At 44.4% G+C, this 11,726-nt stretch overlaps 1 non-coding gene across 1 annotated transcript; it reads left to right on the top strand.

The window, feature by feature from the left end:
* The first annotated feature begins 382 nt into the window (after nt 1-382).
* Nucleotides 383-572, top strand: LOC115932041 (U2 spliceosomal RNA). The gene has a single exon (XR_004068417.1). It is a non-coding gene; the product is annotated as a U2 spliceosomal RNA (small nuclear RNA).
* The last annotated feature ends 11,154 nt before the right edge of the window (nt 573-11,726 follow it).

Here is an 11,726-nt window from a genome sequence, read left to right as displayed (position 1 = left end):
GTGCGCATCACATTAAAAAGATGCCTTCGTGGCATTGTCCTGCTGGGGTCAGGCTCTTCACAGAGACTGACCTTCCGTGATGCAGAGCTAGAGCCGAGATTTTAAAGATGGTAGTTTAACACCATAAAAGACAACAATTTTGAAAGCAGTTGGGTGAAAGCAGTATGTAAGTTAATAATATTTAAATAAAACTATCCTGGAGGAATTGTTACTGAGTTAATTGTTGCTGTAATAAACACTAAGACCTTGGAGGAAAAACGACGCTGGCCTAATGAAAATCAGACATTAATTAGCATAGAAATGGCACCGCGATGCCTCTCTAATTTCCCTTTGGTTGGTTTCCATGGAAATCTGTAGGTAAAGTGTGCTTTTAAAAGTGTTTATCGCTTCTCTGCCTTTTGGCTAAGATCAAGTGTAGGATCTGTTCTTAACAGTTTAATATCTGATACATTTTCTATCCGAGTCCAATATATTAAATGGATTTGGGGAGCAGGAAGACGGAATAGGAGCTTGCTTGTTCACTTCACGCATCGATCTGCTATTACAGTACCTCCAGGAACAGTGCACACCCTCAGGGGATTAAAATTTAGTGTTCAAAACAGAAGAAGGAAAAAAAAAAAGTCTGTCTATGTGGGATGGGATATAAAAGAGTGGGATAAGAATTATCTTTTGGCCGGGCGTGGTGGCTCCCACCTGTAATCCCAGCACTTTGGAAGGCCAAGGCGGTTGAATCACCTGAGGTCAGGAGTTGGAGACCAGCCTGACAAACATGGTGAAACCTCGTCTCTACAAAAAATACAAAATATTAGCCGGGTGTGGTGGCGTGCGCCTGTAATCCCAGCTACTCCAGAGGCTGAGACAGGAGAATTGCTTGAACCCGGGAGGCGGAGGTTGCAGTGAACCGAAATCGTGCTATTGCACTCCAGCCTAGACAGCAAAAGCGAAACCCTGTCTCAGAAATAAAAAGAATTATCTTAAATTTTAAATTATCTTTTAAAATTTTGTCTCGACGGTCTTTTTTCTTAGCTCTTGCTTAAATTATATCATTCTTATTCCCTTACACCATTCTGAGGATAAATAACCAAATAAATTCCAAATGATTTGGGGAAGGAAGTGGAAAGTGGGGGAATTAGTCCCATGCCTCCCAGAACTGGTTGCTATTTTTCCTATTTCTCAGGTTAGAGATCTTTGGCTTTCCAACACAGACTCCTCACAACTCCACCTTCCCTACTCCACCCCACACAGAGACACACTGCTCCTCAAAGAGGATTACATTTAAAATGTAAATGCTGACCCGGCGCGGTGGCTAACGCCTGTAATCCCAGCACTTTGGGAGGCCAAGGCGGGTGGTCACCTGAGGTCAGGAGTTCGAGACCATCCTGGCCAACATCGTGACACCCCCATCTCTATTAAACATACAAAAATTAGTGGGACGCGGTGGCGCGCGCCCGTAACCCCGGCTAGAATCGCTTAAACCCAGGAGCGGGAGATTGCAATGAGCCTGAGCGACAGAGTGAGCCGAAATGGTGCCACCGCACTCCAACCTGGGCAACAAAGTGAGACTTGTCTCAAAATAAATAAATAAATAAATAAAATGCCATAGGGCATGTACATAAGACTCTCAGACAAAGGAGAGCAAAACATGGTTGAAGGGGAAAAGAGAAGAGGGAGGGACTGTCTACCAAAGTCCTCAAGGAAACTGAGGAGTAGGTAGAGAAGGAAAAAAATGTATGGAAGCCAAAGAAGAGATGGAAGAGATTATTAATGGTACGGTTTCAAATAAAAGATGATGATTGGGATTAAATTATATCCTGGAAATAATCAATGTGAAGAAAGGCCATGAACTCATTTTACCATTGAATAGTGGCTGCAGAAAGTACACCATAGGGCCGGGCGCGGTGGCTCACGCCTGTAATCCCAGCACTCTGGGAGGCTGAGGTGGGTGTATCACGAGGTCAGAAGATCGAGACCATCCTGGCTAACACGGTGAAACCCCGTCTCTACTAAAAATACAAAAAAATTAGCCGGGCGTGGTGGCGGGCGCCTGTAGTCCCAGCTACTCGGGAGGCTGAGGCAGGAGAATGGCGTGAACCCGGGAAGCGGAGCTTGCAGTGAGCCGAGATCGCGCCACTGCACTCCAGCCTGGGAGACGAGCGAGACTCCGTCTCAAAGAAAAAAAAAAAAGAGTGAAATTTAGTCAGGAGAAAAGCCAAAGCCAAACACATGTACCAGATCAGATCACTCTTTATTTAAGCTGAAGTAATTAGGTAGGGTTTAAATGGCAAAATGAAAAGTGAGGTTAAGTAACCAAGTTAAGGTGGGGCACGGTGGCTCTCGCCTGTAATCCCAGCACTTCGGGAGGCTGAGGTGGGCAAACCACTTGAGGCCAGGAGTTTGAGACCAGCTTGGCCAACATGGCCCATCTCTACTAAAAATACAAAAATTAGCCAGGCTTGGTGTCACACGCCTATAATCCCAGCTACCTGGGAGGCTGAGGCACAAAAATCACTTGAACCCAAGAGGTGGAGGTTGCAGTGAGCCAAGATCATGATATTGCACTCCAGCCTGGGCGACAAAGCAAGATTCTGTCTCAAAAAAAAAAAACAAGTTAAGTGGAGCAGGCGAGAGAGTGATTCAGAAACTCCTTTAATCCACCAGTAAGAAAGCTCCCTCAGGATATTTTTTATTATTATTATTATTATTTTTTTTTTTTTTTTTTTTTTTTTTTTTTTGAGACAGAATCTCGTTCTGTCGCCCAGGCTGGAGTGCAGTGGCGCCCTCTCAGCTCACTGCAAGCTCCACCTCCCAGGTTCACACCATTCTCCTGCCTCAGCCTCCTGAGTAGCTGGGACTACAGGCGCCCGCCACCAAGCCCGGCTAATTTTTTGTATTTTTAGTAGAGACGGGGGGGTTTCACCGTGTTAGCCAGGATGATCTCGATCTCCTGACCTCGTGATCCGCCCGCCTCGGCCTCCCAAAGTGCTGGGATTACAGGCATGAGCCACTGCGCCCGGCCAGTAAACTCTTGATTACTGCCATGTGAATACAAAATTCTGTGGAATATCTGCAAAAATATAAAATTCTAGGTTGAGCTTTCCCAGTTTGAATCACCTCTCTACATGCTAAGGGAGTGAGTGTAAACAAGTTCTAACATTAGCCAAAGTCAAACAAAATTAGAAGAGTAAGTCTCCTAGAAACAAATCCATATTGCAATATCAAATAGATATGATTTAGAGATTTTGGCTGGGTGCAGTGGCTCACACCTGTAATCCCAGCACTTTGGGAGGCTGAGGCGGGTGGATCACGAGGTCAGGAGATCGAGACCATGCTTGTCAATATGGTAAAACCCGGTCTCTACTAAAAATACAAAAATTAGCTGGGCATGGTGGCACGTACCTGTAATCCCAGCTACTCAGGAGGCTGAGGCAGGAGAATTGCTTGAACCTGGGAGATGGAGGTTGCAGTGAGCTGAGTTTGCCCACTGCACTCCAGCCTGGGCAACAAAGAGAGAGACTCCATCTCAAAAAATAAAAATCAAAAAAATTTACAAATTTATCTTATGGCAACTCTTTGTCATCTGTGCTACTGGATAAACACAGTAATTCTGTCACCCAGGCTGGAGAACAATGGCGTGATATTGGCTTACTACAACCTCCGCCTGCTGGTTCAAGCAATTTTCCTGCCTCAGCTTCCTGAGTAGCTGGGACTACAGGAGTGCACCATCACGCCCAGCTAATTTTTGTATTTTGTTTTTGAGACAGAGTTTTGGTCTTGTTGCCCAGGCTAGAGTGCAATGGGGCAATCTTAGCTCACTGCAATCTCTGCCTCCCAGGTTCAAGCGATTCTCCTGCCTCAGCCTCCCAAGCAGCTGGGATTACAGGCATGCACCAGCATGCTCGGCTAATTTTTGTATTTTTAGTAGAGACGGGGTTTCCTCATGTTGGCCAGGCTGGTCTCAAACTCCTGACCTCAAGTGATCCACCCACCTCGGCCTCCCAAAATGTTGAGATTATAGGCATGAGCCACGGTGCCCGGCCAAATTTGTAATTTTGGTAACAAGGTTACCTTCAAAACATAACTTGAGGCTAGGTCCAGTGGCTGACACCTGTAATCACAGCACTTTGGAAGGCTGAGGCAGAGGATTGCTTGAGCCCAGAAGTTCTAAACCAGCCTGTGCAATATAGCAAGATCCTGTCTCTATTAAAAAAAAAAAAAAAAAAAAAAAGGAAGGTGGGCGCGGTGGCTCACACCTGTAATCCCAGCATTTTGGGAGGTTGAGGCGGGTGGATCACCTGAGGTCAGGAGTTCGAGACCAGCCTGGCCAACATGGTGAAACCCTGTCTCTACTAAAAAAATACAAAAATTAGCTGGGTGTGGTGGCAGGTGCCTATAATCCCAGCTACTCAGCAGGCTGAGGTAGGAGAATCGCTTGAACCTGGGAGGCAGAGATTGCAGTGAGCCGAGATCGTGCCATTGTACTGCAGCCTGGGCAACAAGAGCGAAACTCCATCTCAAATTAAAAAAAAAAAAAAAAAAAAAAAGGCCAAGCATAGTGGCTCACACCTGTAATCTCAACACTTTGGAAGGCTGAGGAGGATTGCTTCAGGAGTTCAAGACCAGCCTGGGCAACATGGGGAGACCGTGTCTCTACAAAAAATAAAAAATTAGCTGGACGTGGTGGTGCCCACCTGTGGTCCCAGCTACTCAGGAGGCTGGGGTGGGAGGATCACTTGAGCCCAGGAGGTTGAGGCTAGAGTGAGCTGTCATTTTGCCAGTGCAATCAATCAATAAAAACTGAAAACTTATGGTTAATATGGAGAATTTAATATCTATATTTACCTATATTTCCTCCCAAATCTTAATAAAATGACTCTGAAAGAATGAGATCTAAATACAAAGGACAAAGAGAATGAGCAAGAAGACAACTGAGGAGAGACCTCAACAAAATTTTGGAATCTGTAAAGCTGATGAACAATGTAGTTCAGATATGCTTCTTTACTTCTGAGGTTTTCCTTTTTTTTTTTTTTTTTTTTTTTTGAGACAGAGTCTCGTTCTGTTGCCCAGGCTGGAGCACACTGGCGCGATCTCGGCTCACTGCAGCCTCCGCCTCCCAGGTTCAAGCGATTCTCCTGTCTCAGTCTCCTGAGTAGCTGGGACTGCAAGCGCGCAGCACCATGCCCGGCTAATTTTTTGTATTTTTAGTAGATATGGGGTTTAACTGGCTGGGCGCGGTGTCTCACGCCTGTAATCCCAGCATTTTGGGAGGCTGAGGCAGGAGAATCGCTTGCACCGGAGAGGCAGAGGTTGCAGTGAGCCAAGATCGCGCCATTGCACTCCGGTCTGAGCAACAAGAGTGAAAATCAGTCTCAAAAAAAAAAAAAAAAAAAGAAGAAGAAGAAAGAAAGAAATGGAGTTTAACCGTGTTAGCCAGGATGGTCTCAATCTCCTGACCTCGTGATCTGCCTGCCTCAGCCTCCCAAAGTGCTGGGATTACAGGCTTGAGCCACCGTGCCCAGCCTTTGTTCATCCACTCTTAATGGTCTGTTCCACTCAGTTCTATCCTGTTGCTCTTGGGAAGAGGAGACCACCCATCAGAACACATTTTCTGCTTCTTTCCTCCATGCTGAGATCTGCCCCAATCCAAGCTGCCTGATCCTGGGATACAGTTAGCAGGCTCTTTTTTTTTTTTTTTTTTTTTTTTTTGAGACGAAGTTTCTCCTTTGTTGCCCAGGCTGGAGTGCAATGGCACGATCTTGGCTCACCACCTCTGCCTCCCGGGTTCAAGTGATTCTCTTACCTTGGCCTCCCGAGTAGCTGGGATTGCAGGCATGTGTCACCACACGCAGCTAATTTTGTATTTTTAGTAAAGACGGGAGTTTCTCCATGTTGGTCAGGCTGGTCTTGAACTCCCGACCTCAGGTGATCAGCCTACCTCGGCCTCCCAAAGTGTTGGGATTACAGGCGTGAGCCTCCGCGCCCAGCTTTTTTTTTTTTTTTTTTTTTTAGACAGAGTTTCTCTCTGTTGCCCAGGCTGGAGTGCAGTGGCACGATCTCTCAAGTAGCTGGGATTATAGGCGCCCACCACCACACTCAGCTAATTTTTGTATTTTTTAAATAGAGATGGGGTTTCTCCATGTTGGCCAGGCTGGTCTTGAACTTCTGACCTCAGGTGATCTGGCCTCCCATAGTGCTGGGATTACAGGTGTGAGCTGCGCCTGGCCAGTTAGCAGGCTCATTGACTCCCATACTAACCCACATCCTCCAATCTGGTCTCAAACAGTAATAAAGGTGATATGTTGACCTCTGTATTTATTTTTTGCTTGATTTCTCAATGTGTTCAGGACCTTAGAACAAAGAAGGAATGCTTTTATTGGGATCCCCTTCAGAGATCCCAGTAAAACCTGTAATCCCAGCACTTTGGGAGGCCGAGGCAGGCAAATTACCTGAGGTCAGGAGTTCGAGACCAACCTGGCCAACATGGTGAAACACTGTCTCTACAAAAATACAAATATTAGCTGGGCCTGGTGACTCGCACCCGTAATCTCAGCTACTCATGAGGCTGAGGCACAAGAATTGCTTGAACCCGGGAGGTGGAGGTTGCAGTGAGCCAAGATTGTACCACTGCACTCCAGCCTGGGCAATGGAGGGATACTGTGTCTCAAAACCCTGCCCCACCCCCCCAAAAAAAAACCCAATATACATTATCATGAAATTATATAACACCCAGGAGAAAGGAAAATTACTAAAAAGCTTCCAGAGAGAAGAGCCAGCTGAACTCAGAACTGGAGGATAAAGGGTTCCAAGAGGAATATCTCTTTTAAAAATGTTATGACAGAATGAATATCTGACAGGTTGGAACATAATAAAATAAGAGTTAGATTTTCAACAGTGAATTTGGAGATGAATAAGCAACTAGAAAACCAAAACAAAAGAAAAAAATAAGGCCATTATTAATTTGAGGGAAATTAAAAGTTATACAAGAAAGGAAATATAATACACTTCTTGGCTAAGCTGTGAGTAAATACTGATGATAACTTAAATGTTAATTTAACTAATATTACGATATAATAGTTATTTCCAAGGGGCTGGGGGCGGGAGAAGTGTGTTTTGGGAAGGAAGTATTATGTAAAAGAAGTAACTCCTCATCTTTTATGGTTGGAAGTTAATAGGTAATTCTGTGGCAGTGGGCAGGCCTATGCAAACCTGTTCCAAAAGTCCAAGGAAGCTGAGAGGCCAAAGAAAGAGGCTGACAAGTCCAGTTTCTTAGAAATAAACATTTAATAGAGACTTATGAACAGAGGCCGTGTGCATGTCTTGGGCAATGGTGAGATGAGATGGTGGTTTCCTGCTCCATTACCCCCAGACCTGGGGCTTCTATACTACAGGGAAAGGGTGATTCAGAAGGGATGTATAGATACGATAACATCAAGGTTGTTTGAGCTAAGGGCAGAATGTATGGTAATACCTGCTCTTACACCAGGAACAATAGGTAAACTTGAAATCTTAGAGGCCTTCCCAGAACTGGGGTTAATCAGAAGCCAACATGGTGGATTAGCTTTCACAAATACCTGAAACTCTAAAAACTCAAGACATAGCAGTATAAATATGTTTTTGGAAATTTGAGGTGAATACTAGGAGGAAGTTAGAAAGTTGCAGCAATTATCTCTGGGAAGTAAGAATTAGATGTGGGAAGAATAGAGTGTTTAATTATAACCTATGTTGATCTATTTGACTTTTTAAACTATGTACCTGTTCTACTTTGATAAAGATAAAATTAAATTTAAAAATAGGCTGTGCGCAGTGGCTCACGCCTGTAATCCCAGCACTTTGGGAGGCCAAGGCGGGCAGATCACCTGAGGTCAGGAGTTTGAGACCACCTGGCCAACATGGCAAAACCCTGTCCCTACTGAAAATACAAAAATTAGTTGGGCTTGGTTGGGGGAGCCAGTAATCCCAGTTACTCGGGAGGCTGAAGCAGGAGAATCACTTGAACCCAGGAGGTGAAGGTTGCAGTGAGCTAGATCACGCCACCGCACTCCAGCCTGGGCAACAGAGCAAGACTCGGTCTCAAAAAATAATAACAATAATAATGTGAGTTAGTTAACCACTGACTTGTGGACCTTCCATAAACACAATGAAACATATTGAGTGGACCAGCAGTCTTTAAACTGATATCAACATTTTTTATTCTGTGGTGAAAGATAAGAATGTAGGTATATTGTTTGTTTGTTTAACTTTTTTGATTTGTTTTTGTTTGGTTCGTTTTTTTGGTTTTAGAGACTGGGTCTTTCTTGCTCTGTCACCCAGGTTAGGGTGTAGTGGTGTGATCATGGCTCACTACAGCCTCAAATTTCTTGGGCTCAAGCTATCCTCCCACCTCAGCCTCCTGAAGTGTTGAGGCTATAGGTGTGAGCCACTACACCTGGCTATATCTTGTTATATAGAAATTTAGCATGCCAAATTCAAACTTATTCAATGTACAATATCTGTTGACAGGACCTTGCTATACTCATCTGTCATGTTTCAATAGGTATATTTCTCTATTTATTAATACAGTTTAGATATTTTTGCCAGTGTTGTATTTGTGTTTCCATTTAATTTTAGCTCGATCAAGCCAATTGCTTCCACAAAACACCAAAAACAAAATCTAAGTAATCAGAGTTGAATGTAATTCTACTGAAATATAGTGAAATTTGATAGAAGCTGGGTGATTATTTGGTGCAATCTGATCTATTTAATTATGATTTTCTCCTGCTTAATTATTTGAGCTATTTCAACAAACAGTATTTTGCATTAGTATATATTATTTTAGTGTTATACTTTCTCATAAAATAATGAGTTTACTTTCAATATGTGTTTTTTAAGAGTTTGCTACACTCACTAATGTAGCCTTTACTTATCTTTAAGCCAAAATTTCCTCCAAATGAACATATCTCTCATTTTATTCTGAAAGTCCATGAAAGGATGATATTCACTGTACAGAAATTTAACCATGTTACAAGTGAATTTTATTTCTGTATGATAGCTAAAAGGTCACAAGGGAAAGAAAAATATTGAATTTTTGCCTAGTGTGAAACACCAATTGTAGAGTCCTTTGTTTATCTCCCCAAAGAAGAAAAGAGTAACAACTTGTATAAATACCATTGAAGGAGTATAACCTTTATGGAAGGCAATATGGTAACAAATATAGCAAAAACCCTTTAAAAAGTTGATATCCTAAATTAAAACCAAAATGAGATACCATTATACACTAGAAGAATAGCTACTTTTTTCTTTTTTTTTTTGAGATGGAGTCCTGCTCTTGTCGCCCAGGCTGGAGCACAATGGCATGATCTCGGCTCGCTTCAACCTCTGCCTCCAGGGCTCAAGAGATTCTCCTGCCTCAGCCTCTAGAATAGCTGGGATTACAGGCGCGAGCCACCACACCTGACTAATTTTTGTATTTTTAGTAAAGACAGGGTTTCGCCATGTTGGCCAGGCTGGTCTCGAACTCCTGACCTCGTGATGCGCCCGCCTTGGCCTCCCGAAGTGCTGGGATTACAGGTGTGAGCCACCGTGCCCGGCTGTACCTTTTTTTTTTTTTTTTAAACGGACAATATCAAATGCTTGTAAAGATGAGGACAACTAGAACTCATACATTGCTGGTGGGAAAGAAAAACTGTATAAGCACTATGAAAAACAGTCTGCGGACCAGGTGCAATGGCTCACGCTGGTAATCCCAACACTTTGGAAGGCCTAGGCAAGAGAATCACTTGAACCTAGGCAACATGGCAAGACCCCATCGCTATTAAAAAAAAATAAAATAGTCTGGGCGCGGTGGCTCACACCTGTAATCCCAGCACTTTGGGAGGATGAGGCAGGTGGATCATGAGGTCAGGAGTTAGAGACCAGCCTCGCCAAGATGGTGAAACTCTGTCTCTACTAAAAATGCAAAAATTAGCCAGACATGGTGGCACGTGCCTGTAGTCCCAGCTACTTGGGAGGCTGAGGCAGGAGAATTGCTTGAACCTGGGAGGCAGAGGTTGCAGTGAGCCATGATCATGCCACTGCACTCCAGCCTGGGAAACAGAGCAAGACTCCGTCTCAAAAAATAAATAAATAAATAAATACTAAAATAAAAGAGGCCAGGCATGGTGGCTCATACCTGTAATTCTAACACTTTGGGAGGCCGAGGCAGGAGAATTACTTGAGCCCAGGAGTTCAAGACCAACCTAGGCAATATGGTGAAACCTTGTCTCTACAAAAAAATTAAAAAATTAGCTGGGCGTGGTGGCGTGAACCTGTAGTCTCAGGTGCTTGGGAGGCTGAGGTGGGAGGATCGCTTAAGCCCAGGAAGGGAAGGCTGCAGTGAGCCAAGATCACGCCACTGCACTCCAACCTGGACAACAGAGCCATGCCGTCTCAAAAGAAAAGAAAGTAAAAGAAAAACAGCCCGGCAGTTTTTTTACAAAGTTAGACATACACTTCCCGTACAATCCAGCACTCAGTATCTATTTATTCCCACTCCTAGGTATTTACTCAAGAACAATAAAAACATATGTCTGCTCAAAGACCTGTACTCAAATACTTATAGTGCTTTTATTCATGGTGACTAGAAAGAAGTGGCTGCGGTGGCTCATGCTTATAATCTCAGCACTTTGGGAGGCCAAGCTGGGCAAATCACTCGAGCCCAGGAGTTCGAGACCAGCCTGGGAAACATGACAAAATTTTGTCTCTACAAAAACTAAGAAAATTTTTAAAACCTGCCAGTCATGGTGGCATGCGCATGTAGTCCTAGCTACTCAGGAGGCTGAGAAGAGGATCATTTGAGTTTGAGGCTGAAGTGAGCTATGATTCTGCCACTGCACTCCAGCCTAGGTGACAGAGTGAGACCCTGCTTCCAAAAAAAAAAAGAGAGAGGCTGGGCGTGGTGGCTCACACCTGTAATCCCAGCACTTTGGGAGGCTGAGGCAGGCAGATCACCTGAGGTAGGGAGTTCAAGACTAGCCTGATCAACATGGAGAAACCCCGTCTCTACTAAAAATACCAAATTAGCCGGGCGTGGTGGCAAATGCCTGTAATCCCAGCTACTTGGGAGGCTGAGGCACGAGAATCACTTGAACCTGGGAGGCAGAGTTTACGGTGAGCCAAGATCATGCCATTGCACTGCAGCTTGGGCAACAGAGTGAGACTCTGTCTTTTTTTTTTTTTTTTTTTTTGAGATGGGGTCTCGCTGTGTTGCCCGGGCTAGAGTGCAATGGCGCTATCTCGGCTCACTGCAACCTCCTCCTCCCGGGTTCAAGCGGTTCTCCTGCCTCAGCCTCCCGAGTAGCTGGGACTACAGGTGTGAGCCACCATGCCCAGCTGAGACTGTCAAAAAAAAAAAAAAAAAGAGAGAGAGAGAGAAAGAGAAATGCTAATGTAGATTTGGACACACCCAGAACTATAGAATCGGGTACTATGGGGGTGAGGTCCAGAAATCTCTATTTATTTATTCTATTTTATCTTTGAGATAGAGTTTTGCTCTTGTCACCCAGGCTGGAGTGCGGTGGTGCAGTCTCGGCTCACTGCAACCTCTGCCTCCCAAGTTCAAGCGATTCTCCTGCCTCAGCCTCCCAAGTAGCTGGGATTACAGGCGCCCGCTACCACGCCTGGCTAATTTTTTTGTATTTTTAGTGGAGATGGGGTTTCACCATATTAGCCAGGCTGGTCTCAAATTCCTGACCTCAGGTGATCTGCCCGCCTCG

Source organism: Gorilla gorilla, chromosome 1, assembly GCF_029281585.2.
Source record: "Gorilla gorilla gorilla isolate KB3781 chromosome 1, NHGRI_mGorGor1-v2.1_pri, whole genome shotgun sequence".
Taxonomy (NCBI): domain Eukaryota; kingdom Metazoa; phylum Chordata; class Mammalia; order Primates; family Hominidae; genus Gorilla; species Gorilla gorilla.
This window is presented reverse-complemented; position numbering and strand designations above follow the sequence as displayed.